The following is a 15,015-nucleotide window of genomic DNA, read 5'->3' on the forward strand; positions in this document are numbered from 1 at the left end:
GAAACTGACTTCGTTTTACACGTGACACACGCAAACGAGTGACTAGTAACGCAGTTCATTAGAATCGGAGCACAGACTCTGTCTGACGCAGTCACTGGACTGAAATACAGTGGCAGGGTTTGTGATGCTGCTCGCGATCAGCAGTGCTGTCCCTAAAAAAAATACACCAGTCTCCTCTGTTAAATATTGATATTTCAGACATTTCCCTGGTAATTGTTGGAGATTAACCCATGTTTTTAGGATCGTTAAATCTTTTAAACTGATCTACAGTTCAGCATTGTTCGGCTTGATTCTTGTGTCGGACATCTCTTCCTGTGACGTCCGACACTCTTGTGACCAAGCAGTGGCCGGCAGTCTGGCGACGTCACGCATAGTATCGCCTCAGCTCGCTTGGAACCTCGCCAGAGCAGGTACTTAAAAATAAGTACCTGGTACCAGGTACTATGCTAGTGGAAACCTAACTTAACCGAGCCGAGGCGAGGCGAGTAGAGCCGGTGGAGACACACAATTTACGGAAAATCAGCCTTGCAAGATCAGGGCCACTGACCTGGAGTCCTCAGAATTAGGAAGTCTTGCGAAGACTTGGGTATTGCGAAACACGCGTATTGCTTAATGGCACACACGCACCTAGGTACCGGCTATAAGATCAAGGCAGCGATAGCCTTATTTTAGATTTTTCGTCAAGGCAGAGCTGTCAAAAAAAGAAGCAGAGAAAACTGTTGTCAGAGGAAGCGAGAGTTGAAAATGGCCAGAACGGAAAACACATTCAAAGCTTTCGAAACAGATGCCAGCTTGCATGGACTTGGCTCCATGGCTTATGTTTGCAGATAAAGTGGTAGACGGTGGATGGATAGTCTTGCAAAGTTCCACTTAAAAAAGTCCAGGGTACAGATTTAGAAAAATTAAGAACTGCTGGTATTTACGTCTAAATAAAATTCAATAAAAGAATGTATGACTTTCACTGGAATGCGTACTTCCACCAAGGCTCAGTTTGTACCAAAATTGAATGGATTCTTCCTTGACCCATACTCTATTCCCACGCAAGGTTTTATAAAAACCTGTTGGGAAGATTCTCTGCGCAACTAACCAGCAAATCAACAGATGGACATGGTTGAAAACACAACCTCTTTGGCAGAGGTAATAGCTGGAGCAGTGTGGGGTATTGTTATGGTGTTGAATAAAAGACAAACGTTTAACAAAAGTAACAACTGTCAAATTCACCTGTGAGAAGTTGAACAAACACGGAATATAATGACTGAGGAATAGGGCACATACTTAGACAGACTTTGGGTCTTTCCACCATTAGCAGGATGCAACATTTTTAAGGCTGAAAACCTTGAAAACTTCTTGTGAATCTCGATGAAGGACAAAGGCACATGTGCTTTGCAATTGTACCTAATCAGATCACCCTGTGTTTGAAGAACCTGGTCTCCTTTGAAATGTTAATTTTTTTTTTCTCAACAGATAAATTAATTTATTAGAAAAAAAGAAAAAAAAACAAAGGCAGGTTCACTGGGTTCTTGTTCACCTCAGCTCAGTTCCCCTCCTCTACAGTATTTTGTTTTCATCACATCTGCTTTAATATAATTTGAAAAGTGATTCCATAGTATTTTTTCTCTCAATACCATGAATGTAGGGTAATTTTTTTGTTAGGCCTTGTGTTGAGGTCCTGTCACGCTTAACAACACAATGGACTGTTGCCCAAAATGACTCTGAAGGTCAGTGAGTCTAAAAAATAATGTTATTGCTCCTAAATTATGCAGCTACCAATAATTTCATAGACTACGTGTGTCTACAATGAGATGGATCTACATTGGATTTGCATTTTCACTCCATTAGCCAGGAGAAAGCTCCCCTTTTTTTATACTTTAATGTACATTAGGACATGCTAACAGTGAATGGAGGAGCCATTATAACCTCTTATTGCCAGATCAGTCATCAGGCATGAAAAAACCTATAGGTCTGCGCTTCTTATTGATCCGACCTTATCTCTCACAGTTTCTCAAACCACTTGTGCCTGCGCGGAAAGAGGTTTGCAGGCAGCATCGCCAACCATCTGTGCACACTGACTGCAGCAGCAGCAACAGCAGCAGTAAAACACACTTTACAATATCCATGATCAAAAGCAAATTGAATTGAATGTAACGATTACTCTCATTATGGCTCTAAATAAAATTATCTCACACTTAAGTTTCAAAATAAAGATCATTTTGGCATATATTTGATGCATTCTGAATTGAATTTACACCTGTTGGAAATCAATGGAAGTGGAGTGCAATGTGAGTTTACATTACCTGGATCATATAGAGCACTTATGTGTACTACTGGCAATAGGACTAGGAAGAAAGACCGGTTAGCCTCCTCCCCCATGAACGTAGGAAACTGGACTTGCTTGACATCTTTATGCTGTGTTTCTATCGTGGTACGGTTCAGTTTGGTACAGTACGGTATGGTGTGGAATAGAGCTGCAACTAACGATTATTTTCATAATCGATTAATCTGCAGATTATTTTTGTCGATTAATCGTTTGGTCCATACAATATCAGAAAACCTTAAAAAATGTTGATCGGTGTTCGTCAGACCTGGACATGATGATGTTCTCAAATGTCTTGTTTTGTCTACAAACCAAAATGATTGACTTTTAATGATTATTTGTTATCCAGAGCAAAGAAATTAAGAAAATATTCACATTTAAGAAGCTTAAACAGATCAGAAATCTTGTTTTAATCATGAAAAAAGCTTCAAACCGATTATCAAAATAGTTGTTGATTAATTTAGTAATCCATTCATCAATTAATCGTTTCAGCTTTAGTGTAGAACGGTTAAGCCCTGGGTCAGGCTTGAGTTTCGACTGAGAACAGTACCTTTACTTGGTAGGCGGGGTGTGGGCTGTGCCCAATGACCACGTAGTGCGATGTTGTACCGGTGCGACGACAATGACTGTTGACATGCAACGCGACACAACGGACAACACAACGGACAACAATGGAGGACAATGGAGTTTGGTTTGTGGCCGTTTGTCTCAAGAAGACGCTAAGCTTCATACGAGTACAGACTGCGGCTGTTTGCCTTGACTTCCATGGGATATTTACTCCGATCGTGAGGGAGTGACGTTTTACCGTACCATACTCTTTTACCGGAGAATTGAACGGTTGTGGCTGGTTATTTTGGTGCTTCAGTACTGGATGAGGGTAAAGTCACTCCAGTTTCCTACAGCACAACTAGTGAAGATAACGTTTTGTTGAAGACCCCTCATTCCTGAGGCTTCTTCATTTAATTTCTTCATTTGACGAGTGAGACTCCCCAGGTGTTTAACCTTTTTGGGCTCTTTACCTGCCTAGAAGGTCCGTAAAGTAAATATGCAGCTTGTTTCAACCGTCCTCTTTTAGAAAACTCAAGCAAGTCCAGTTGCGTCCTCCTTACGTTCCTGAAGACCTGGATGACCTGGATGATACTTTGACCTGGATGATTGAGAACCTTCACGCGTAGTTAGGCTTATGTTTTATGTTAGATCTAGATTGAATTCTGAGTCTAAAATCAGAACCTCTGCCAAAGATTTGTGTAGATGCTGAATATTCTAATTCCTACTTAAAAATATCTGGTACTACATCAGACCTATCAACCAGACTTCACTACTGGTATGTTCCTTGATTGAACTGAAGGCACACAACATTACATTTGTTTTAAGTGTGGAACAGGCATAATAATAATCGGCAATGACTCGCTCTGAAGTGAGGAAGAGAGAGTGACAGCAGAACTGGCACCCTCCAACAGTGCTTTGTCCCTCTGAGCTCCTGCTGCTCCTTCTGCTATAGAAGACCAGCTTTGTCTCCAGCTGGGTTCCCCCTTTCATCCACTGATACAACAGGAGAGAAGAAATGAATTTGTATTCTGCCTTTATCACAGCGAGCACAGATCATATTCGGAAAGAAATGCCTAATAAATTGATGTAAAAACCCAGTAAATCTAGTTGTGGCATACTGTAATTTGATCTGGGTCCCCTAATTGAAATAACTATCCTCTGTGGCAGAAATACTGAACACTGCAATATTTATTGTTAAAATGTTATTGGTTTCTTATCTTCACTTGTACTAAAATTTGCCCTTTCAGACACACTGTCTGTCCCTTTTAAAAAGATAGACACACACACACACGTGTGTAGTGGAAAAAGTGATAGAAGTGACGTTTTGATGACGGTAGAGATTTTAGATTTGTATGTAGGTGCTACACATTACACCGCCGTAACAGTATCTTAAACCATTATCTAGGACCCTTGGCTCGGGAAGCTGCATATTCTGAACCTCGCGTTGTCCAGAATTCACGTGGGAATTTATTACCGCACTCTGCCTAAGTGCCATGAATGTATTTACTGCGGGAGGCAATTCAGATGTCACATTCTCGCCACCCTCGTGCATCTCCGACAAGGCCCTCCGTTAAGCCAAATAGAAAGCCTCCATGGGCTCGAGTTGAAAGGAGATGAGAAAGTCGAGGCCGGACGGATGAGCACTTTAAATCAGTCATACTGACTCTGGAGGTCGCCTGGAGGCGCACGTAAGTGGAGCTCAGCTCCCCATACCTCAGCAAAGCTTGTGCCTGTGTGCCTCATGCAGGGAAGCTAAGCTGATTTTCAAATATATATATTTTTTAAACAATGGTAGAAGTAATGGCCGCACTGAGCTGCTGGCTTGAAGGGGATTTATGAATATTTCAGTGCCCCGTGGTTGACCGTGCTGGTACATGATAAGTGTGTCTGCGCCTGTGTGTGTGTGTGTGTGTGTGTGTGTGTGTGTGTTCTTGTATTTATTACCTCTGTAGGACCTGGCTTAAACACTGACCTTGTCAGGACCAGTCGTCCTCATGGAGAGCCCAACATGGTCCTATTGAGGCAGAACCTCATTTCTGAGGAACTGGTTAAGTTTGAATGGTGGTTAAGTTGAGACTAAGGTTAGGAATGAACTAGTTAAGTTTACGGATAAGGCTTTGTTTCAGGTTTCTTAATGAGTGGAAGCTTATGTTTTGTTTTATATATCTTTGTGAGGAGCAAAAAACATATAAACCATAGGGAGCAAGGACATTTTGGGAAATTGAGGACATTTTGATAACTTTAAAGGGCTTTTTATGGGTCAAAACCTTTAGGCATTTAGTTGTGATGGTTAACATTAGGGTAATCAGCCATGGAATGCGTTATGTCTGAGTGTCCTCAGTAAGAATGCTGCATAAACACTGACCTTCTCAGGACCAGTAGTTCTCATGGAAACCTGGTCCTAATGAGGCAGAACCTCATTTCTAACTAGGAACTAGTTTAGGTTTAGCTAGGGTTTGGATTGTGACTAGAGAATTACTTTAGGCATTAACTGGTTATGGTTAAGGTTTGTTTAGGCTGACCAATGCAGGGTCCTAAGAAAAATAGCTGTGCTAAACTGTGTGTGTGTGTGTGTGTGCGTGTGTGTCACATGAGGGTAAAGGGTGCATGAATCACAGCCATTGGTCCTTTGTGAATGAGATTGCTGGAGGCAGATTTAGCTTTTCTCTCCATAGCAGGCGACTGGGTGGTGCTGTGAAGGTCAGAACTTCTAATAGACTCTGTGTCCTGTTGGGATCTCAAGACTGAGTCCAAGCCCAGCTACCTTTCAGTTGTAACCAAGTTATATTAAATAATTGGACTGCAGTGCATTAACAATATGCATGGAGGCACTGTTGATGAATACATCATTTAAATAATGGCTCTCCTCGAAAAAAAAAAAAAAAAAAAACAAGTTTCAAGCTGCCTTAATGAAGCCTGCCTTGAGTGTTTACCACAGGTTGAGTGCTAATTTTCTGCGGTTGACCCCTGAGGCAGCATTAAGCGCAGAGCGATTTCTCCAGAGCAACGGTGCAGTAAATATGTGACTTAACTCACTTTGGCACACCGCCGTGCCGTGCTGTCAGACTTCTAAATCAATCCGCTCTCTGGACTGTATTTTTTTCTTTTTAGAACCAATCCGCCGGAAATAAAAACAAATCTTTTGGGGTGGTCGGAGCAAATAAATGTGTCAAATGAGCAACACGGCTGCATCTCTCATCACCGGCGGCCTCGCGTTTTTACACTCAAGCTCGACAGTCAATAAGGACGAGAGGGAAAGTGAGGTTTTTAATCTCTCTCTCCGACTCTGACCTTAATAACTCAGGGCCGCCCCTCCGCTGCCAATTTTTTTCAAAGCAAGCTTGAGCATATAATGAGGAATGATTAATATATTTACAGCTGCAGTGTGGACACTAGGCTATGTAGAAATGTATAGAAAACAGCATTTCCTCATCATTATAAGCTAAATCAGTTTATACACGGGGAATAACCAGTATATTAGGGATGGGCATTTCAAGCAAAAACACTACTCAATGGGATTATTTGTTGAATATTCAAATAAACTTCACCGGCTTTGCAGCACACAATACGATACACGATACACATGGTCCACGATACCAATAATATCACGATGCAACGATTCTACAATGATCAATATATTGCAAGAGAGTCGTGTAGCGATACGTCACAATATCTGTCTGACTGAAGAAAGCTAATGCTTCCGTGAAAAGTTAAACGTTCTGGATTTCTCTTATTTATTCACACAAATGGAGAACAAAGTGCTTAGATCGCCTTTATTTATTAGTTAAAATATCGATATTTGCCCTGGTGGAACGATTATGGCGTTGCACAAGCGAGGACGACGATATACGATATAGGGCTGAATCGATTATTACTTGATTACTAAATGAATTGTCGATTGATAGTCGATTATTTGGGTTGAGTGTTTTCTAAAGGATTGAAACCAGTTTCTGTGATTGTTTCAGCTTCTTAAATGTGAATGTTGTCTGGTTTCTTTGCTCCATATCACTAAGAAATCATTAAAAGTTAGTCATTTTGGTTTGTGGACAAAACAAGACATTTAAGAACATCATCAACATTTATATCTTGAAAATGTCTGGTTCACCCTGTCAAAGTCACATAAGTTGTATCAGAAATGGCAGTAAAAAATAGTCAAACTATATATTTTTTCATAAATGTTACTCTTGTTGTCATGTATACATACTACATATTTGTAGTTTGCCGTCTTCAAGAAGTTAAGGAAACACATTTAAGTCGATGCGCTACGGTACATTTGACTGCTTTAAATGCAAAGGTGGAGAATCCATGCGGTGACTAATAGTCCTGCATAATAACCTATCACATAACCGAATGTTTCTGTAGCTTTTTTCTTTCTTTCTGACACTTCAACAAGCTCTTGAAGGCTGTACTGTAATTTACCACATGCTTGGAACACTTCAGACGCTAAGTTTTTCCAATCTTGGCAAGATTTGTCACGTGCGCCGTGTAATGACTGCAATATCTTCCATTTATATGCAGTATATGAGTATTAAATTGACGCTAATTTACAATTCACACCCACTCGATGACACAGCGCCGTGTTTTTTCCACAGATGATACATATAGAACAAAAGGTCGAGAACAATGGTTGAAGTGTTTGTTTTATGCAGATGCAGTTGATTACTCCTGCGGGTTTTTCCTATTGCTTTCATTCACCTTTGTTGTCGTATTGCACGACCATAATAATTCAAAGTTGCTCGACAAATACAGCCTTGCTGAGATATCTGATCATCTCTTAGCCTGTAATGAAACCCATAGATGTGTAAATACTTAAATTGATAATAAGTGAAACTACGGGCAATAAATAACTGCTGTTTCACGGACTTATGGTTAAAAGTATGACGGGAACATGATTATACACAGATGGTTGTGCTGTTTTGTCAAAATGAAGGCCAGGTTTTTTGGATTTTATTCTAATTTTATTCCAATCTGTGTCATTGTTGATTTGTCCTTTAAAGCCAACGCTGGTGGCCATCGTCCTGGAGGCTTCATCGATCATTTGCTGTGGGAAAAAAAAGTTTGCTTTATCTCTGAATTTTAAGTAGTTTGTGCCTCAGGGTTTGGAAATGTTTAATAAAGCAGGACAGCTACTAATGAACCAGCGTTTGTCAGACATTTTAAACCAACATGTTAAACGGTTGCAGTACAAAAACAGTGAACTCACACTACACACACGGGAGTCTTTGCATAAAATAGAAAAAAAAGAGCCCTCTTTATCTCTGTGTGCGTACTGGCTAAAACACCACTGTAAACTTAATTAAAGAGGCTGCACACTAGGCTGTCCGTTTATTGACAGTGTGCAAGAGCCTGTGCCATTGTAATTTGCAATTTGAAAGAAAAAAAAAGGGTATGGACTGTAATGTTTAATTCAAACAAAGTCATAAACGTGAATGTGAACCGCAGAGGAAAGTGTAAAAATAATGTAAACACTGTATTTGGAGAGTGGAATACAGCGACTCCAGGGTTACAGAAGCGCTGCCAGAGACGAGATGAGGGAACCTGGAAGGGAACAGACTGTTTGTCTGTTTGTCGCTGTTAGTTTGGAGAGTTGTCACGGTTGAGTGGACTGCATGTATCCACAACAACAAGCTCCCGGTTGCCATCACAGCCCACAGTCTCAGGTGTAGTTATTTACAGCGGGTGCAAACTGACAAGAGGACTAACCACCTCCAGGATTCTCCGGGAGTAAGAGAGCGACTGACTGAGAAGCCACTGCAGCACAATGTGAGCTTTACAGAGGCGGGACAGGAACATGAACATGGTTTCTGTGCAGATTCTGAGAGGAGGAAAGGGATTTGTTATTGTTTAAAATTTCACGTGTGATTCATTTGTTGATTTTCAGCAGTCAAATCAGTCGTTTGATCCGCAAAATGTCAGAAAATTGGGAAAAGGCATTTTCCCAACCTTGAAAATGACATTCACAACATCCACAAACCAAAGATATTTAGTTTACAATCATAGAGTAGCAAAAAAAAAATCATATTTTATATCCAAATTTCAAATCAGGGAAAATATGAGGTGATTGAAATTGTAGTTAGAGATATTTGTTTTCATAAAACTAGAAATAAGGTATTATTTTAATAAAACCTTTTCCTCAGCCTCGTGGAAACGTGTCTTAATTTTTCCCACCCAATATTCGAGGAATTGGTTATTAAACGATTACCAAACCAATCTTCAGTTATGTTGATCATCGATTAGTCGACTTTTCCAATAATTTAAATAATCTTTCTGATGTTTCAGCTTCTTAAATTTTCAATATTTCTGGTTTATGTGCTCCATTTAACAAAGAAATCATTAAAATTGAATAATTTAGGTTTGTAGAAAAAATCAAGACATTCGAGTAACATCATAATTTCCAGGTTTTGTAAACACAGACATCAACATTTTCTGATACTTTACGGACCAAACAAGTACTAGATTTATCAGTAAAATAATTGACTGATTCATTATTTATGAAAAGAATCCCTTTATTTTCTTTTTTGTTCTTAAAAGGTTTGGTATAACACTTTTTTATTTTTACAGCTTTAAATAAAAGGTAGGCGATCTAAGCAGTGACTCATAGTCCTGCATAACAACACCACATCATATATTGGTGTTTTGTAGCTTTTTTCTTTCACTTTTGACACTTCAGCGAACACTTTGAAATCCAGCAAACATGCAGCTCTACTGTAATTAACCACATTCTTGGAACACTTTAGATATTAAGTTTTTTCCAATCTTGGCAGGATTTGTCACGTGCGTGATTTGTCACGATTTCTTCTTGGCGTGAATTGTAAACCAGCAGCAATATTTCCCATTTATATGCCGCATGTCAGTATTAAATTGATGCTAATTACAATTCACACCCACGCGATGTCACTACTGCGTGTGTTTTTCCACAGAGGATACATAGAACAAAAGGCCAAGAACAACGGTGGAAGTGTTAGTTATATTCAGATGAGGTCGATTACTCCTGCAGGTGCTTGTTTATCAGCAGCTCCTCGTGCTGTCATCTTTATTAAACAAAAGATAATGTTGTATTATTTAAAAAATACCTCCTCCTTAGCCTCTTGGAAAGTGCTAAATGTCATAAAAAGTTTGCCGTAACAGCATTATTTCAAGAAATGTTTTCATACACATGAAACCCCCCCATAATGACTCTATAAATGCTGTAGTATAGAGTATATGCCAGGCCTTTATGTGGTGCTGTAACACTGCTATAGAAATACACCAAAAACGGAAAAGAAGACTTGCTTTCACATGCATGCACATGAAGCTAGCGGGGTTAGTTTAGAGAGGTGGGGCTATGACATGTTTGTTTTTTTTTTTGTACCAAAGTTGCGTTTACACAAAAACACTAAAAATAGCATTTTTGGGCTCCCAAAACACCAGTTCTATGTGGGTAGAAAGCCCAAAACTTTGCGCATTCTCCTAAACTCTAAAATCTTGTGTGTACACACAAACTCACAACCAACTCCTAGTAATATGACTCCAAATAATAGCATTACTGCTAGATGCTAACAATTTTGACTCTGTTGTTCTAGCTATGTCTTTGTCTCTGTGTACGGACAACCTAACATACTTATATTTGGGGTTTAATTGGAAAATCATGGTAACATAAGCCAACTCAAAGAAACCCAGCGCTTCTAGTCTTTAAGAATTTAATGTTATTGGAGAATTTATTTTGCGTTTTTTTGGCTTCACATGTTTTGTTGCAGAGGTCTGAAAAAAACTCATTCTGTCTTTTGTTTTTTATAGATTTATAGTTGTATAGATCCGAGTTCCCACGCATACCTGGTCTGAACTATGATGGTAGGTATTGACTCCTGGACCCCAAGTAACAAGCCAGCAGAACAGGATGGAAGCAGTTTGTTCATTAACTAAAATAAAATAATAAAATATGGGTTAAGGCTGAACAATTAATCGATTTTTTTATTGAAATCCAAATATGGCCTACTGCAATTTTCAAATCGCACGAGGCACAATATGTGTGTCAAAATTGCCTTTACTGCAGATAACGCAAATCATATCGCAATCGCAGTTCCTGTCAAAAATAATCGCAATTACCCAGGTTCCCGGGCCTTTATGTAATGTGTTGTCCATGGCCTAATACGTGTTCAGCTCCAGTGCTAATTGTGATATGAATGACTTAATTATACCAAACCAAACCACAGTTACCTCTCCCTTTGTTTTGTGTCTCAATGTGCCGTAATGAGAGGTGGCTGTCGGCGTCAATCAGGTAATTTAGTCGCTTGATGTCCAATTAGTATCTCAAGGTCCTTTTTAAATAAGCAGTTTGTCAACATTGTCAAACACCCCGCACTGTTGAGCTTGTCCTTGGCATATGGGCCAATCAAAATTTGATGAAGTGTCCAATCAACAGCGATCAGAGGGAGCCAGCCAATGCTTAAGTGACGGTGTCATGGCGTGTGTTAATGTGATTTACAAGCCGCGGTGTGTGTGCGCACGTGGAGTACGTCATGGAAATCTTCAAGGCGAAGAACACAATGAAACTCTTGGCCCTTGTCTTTATTAGCCTGCCTGACTGCCTGCTGGCACATGAGTGAGAAGGAGAGAGCGAGGCATTGCTTTGGTTGAAGAGAAATGAAAGTTGGTGAATCAGTGGAGAACTCACACTGAGCTGCTTCCTAATTTCTATTTTCCCTGATTTGGATTGATTAAAAATGATGATTTGCCCATTATTATCAGGAGATAGCAGCTTTTTGTCAGTGCTGTGTACTCGAAAGTCAATCTCTTCAGTGTTCTGTTCAGGGTTTTTTAGGCGTGTCCTAAAATATGGCTCCTTCAATGCACAGGAGCCATAGTTAGCAAACGCTGTGGCGATACAAAACCCCTCAGCCCACTACTGCCTTTGGTTTGCTCGATGGCTAAGATGTCTTTGTCCTGAAGATGGGACTAATCTTGATGTAAAAACACAGAAGGACTCTGTCCCCAACGTGTCAGAGCAGAAAATTAAACTGGATTTAACATAATTTAAAACCTGATTTTTAAACACGTAGCAATTTTTTGAATCACTTACATTTGGTAAGGTGGTTAGCAACACAGGTATTTTTATCACTTGACACTGCAGTAATTAAAGGAGAGAAGACTGAAGACTTACAAGTGTTTGGTCTGGTCATGGAATTATCATGTTAGAGAAATTCAGCCCATGTTTGTACAGTTAAATGTGAATCCTGGTCTTAGTAAGATGGTCTTATGTCAGTGAAATAAATGGGACTATTGATTAATGTTCTGGAGGGGGAATTCTGGTGCATTTGGGGAAAGCCAGGATTGATGAAGTAATTAAAAAAAAAAGGGCTGGACAGACAGACAAGTCCGTGGACAGTGTAAATTGGGACCATCTGACTGAGATGTTTCAGAAAATATCGGACCAAACAGTATTTCTTCACTAAGCAATATTTTTCCTTTATTGTGCAATTAGGATGATGTCAATTCTTTTCTTATGGATAAAGTAAACTTGACTCTCACTCTGTAGCACAGCACCATTGTTGTTGAGGGCTTGTTTCGAGTGTGTTACCATTAACTGTTCCAGGAACATTGATTTCCATAGAACCAGTGTTCAGAGAGCTTCTTGTGGGGTATATCCTCCTCCAAGGAGTTGTACAATACTTTTCCATAACAACGCTTAATTCCCAGGATGATTGTGCCAGTGAGTCTGCTAATGTATGGAAAGTGCCGCGGGTTGCCTTTTGTGTGCATGACAATGTGTTAAAGCATAAAGCTTGGGCTGCTCCACAACAATGATTATTGGCCTGAACCCCAAGCACAAGTTTTTGAAATTGCTTGGTGTAACAATGCTGCAGGAAACACAAACATCCTTGATCAATCAGCAATGGTCAGCACAGCCAAGCCAGAAAGTTCCTCAACCTCCATAAGGTTTCTGGCAGCTATACTATCTTCTCAGAACTTCAGTTTAGAAACTCTTTCAAGTGGTAACGCACATTGAGGACCCAAAGGTTTTGGTTCCTGTTCCTGGGACCTCTATAGCTGTGTTTCCACCGAGTGGAATGGTTTAGTTTGGTGTCGTACGGTATGTAGTTTTTTGCATTACCATCAGGAATAGTATCAAATTAACCGGTCCCAAACATTCCATTCTTTGGCACCCTTCCCTTGGGGGTACCAGAGTAAAATGGTACAGTCAGGGTGGAGCTAGACCACCTCCACACCCGCAGTCTATTCTCATGCAAAGCTTGACATCTTGTTAAGACAAACGGCCATGATAAGAAGAACTGCTGGATGTCCTCCATTGTTGTCCATTGTTGTCTCATGGTACGGATCCAAACGGAACTGTACCATGAGTAACCATGAGTAACTTTTAAAACAAAAGTTACTCTGGAACAGAAGTGCAAACACACATAGCCTTTCTTTGTAGCTGGTTCACCTGAGCACCATTTGAATATAATTGGAATGCAATGAGAATATATTTTTGTGTAAAGCTGAATTGTCGATCTACTGCAGAATAAAGAAACGATTTTTAAAATGTTGTCTTTGGAAAACAACAGATTTCTCTGCTGCTGAACAGTTGTGAGTAGTTCCAGTTGGTTTTGCAAGCACTGGTTTCGGGAAAGCATAAGAAATGCCTCAAATAATTGCACAGCTGTTTTTCATTTTTTGAATTTACCGTAATCATCGTTTTGGTATGAGAAATAATCTCAACCCAGATCCCTTTTAGTTTCTGTGAGACATTTGAAAAAGTGGCAAGTAAATGGACAGCGTAGCAGCAAGAGTGCGAGAGTTGGATGCACTTCATCAGTGCCAACTTAGGGACCAACATCATTGTCACCATCAAGGTCATCACTGGAAAAAAAAATATGATGAGCTTGAAAGGCATATAGAACAGCTGGCAGAGGGACAGATAGGAGAGCTGCCAGGTAGCCAGACAGAGTAATGGTCGCCAGACACCGTAATATATACCGAGGAATAAATCAACACATGTCCATAGAATGAGTGACACAATCATATAGGCAGTAAAAGCACTTTTCTGATTTTGTCAGTGCAACTTGAGTAATGTCTGTGGAGGAGGGAAAAGAAGGGCCTGGCATTGAAAGAGAGCAGCACTGCCTCAATAAAAGCTGCCACTTTTTCCTTCCTCGGCTATGTCATCCTCTCCGTTTGCCTCGGAGCAACTCCTCACAACATCAGCCCCCATGTCAGGGCTCATCTCGCTATTTTTTTTTTGCTCTTTTAATCGCCTTTACCCCGAACCCCAGCCCCTCATATCTTGTAGCCTTCTTTCAAAGGTCAAATGAAGAAAAGAGGCTTATTTCTTTTTACCTGCCTGACAAATGTCTACAGATACAAGGGCAGAGTGGGAGAGTGGGGCTGATGCACTGAAGGAAAATATGAAGACAATATCCTGAGTGGGGTTTTTATCATGGCCATCAATATCATGTGTGTGTCTGTGCACTTGAGGAGTGGAGCAGTTCGGCATTGCCATTAGGTACTAAAAAAATACAGCCCCAACTGTTCCATTCTTTGGCACGTCACGCTACGTAGCCATTTGGCACAGCCCAGACCTCACCTACCAAGTAAAGATACTCTTTTCAGTCAAAATGCAAGTTTGACTCGGGGCTTTACCATTCCAAACCATACCAAAACAAAATGTACCATGGTGTAAACACAGCATAGTTTGTGTTACCTCTTTAGGACATAAACACTGACCTTGTCAGGACCAGTAGTCCTCATGGAGACCAAGACCTAGTATTCTTCGTGAAGCGGAACCTCTTTTTTGAGGAATTTGAATTGTGGTCAGGTTTAGATTAAGGTTAGGCATTAACTGGTTATGGTTAAGGTTTGGGCATCTGTGTACTTCTATTTGTTGCCCTTTTAATACCTTCAAATGTCAGGGCCTTGTCAGGGCCGATATTCCTCAAGGAGACCAAACTAAATCTGAGAGATTATTTGATTATTCGTATCAGTTAATGTGACTATTCGTAAATGTTTATTATACTGTTACCATGCAGTGGCAGCAGCAGCGAGCATTTGGTCAGTGGCCTGCATGTGTGTTTGCACAAGTAATGAATTTACAAGTTTTCTTGAATGCATCTTGAAGCTGCTTTTCGCTGCTATAGTGCATATGGAAGTCAGGAATTTTTGCCAGGGTCTTTGAATGC

General features: G+C 40.2%; 1 protein-coding gene across 3 annotated transcripts in view; it reads left to right on the forward strand.

The window, feature by feature from the left end:
- Positions 1–15,015, forward strand: part of man1a2 (mannosidase, alpha, class 1A, member 2) — a 133,607-nt gene that overhangs the window by 37,875 nt on the left and 80,717 nt on the right. The window lies entirely within an intron of this gene.

The sequence above is a fragment of the Solea solea genome, chromosome 2 (genome assembly GCF_958295425.1).
Source record: "Solea solea chromosome 2, fSolSol10.1, whole genome shotgun sequence".
NCBI classification, from domain to species: Eukaryota; Metazoa; Chordata; class Actinopteri; order Pleuronectiformes; family Soleidae; genus Solea; species Solea solea.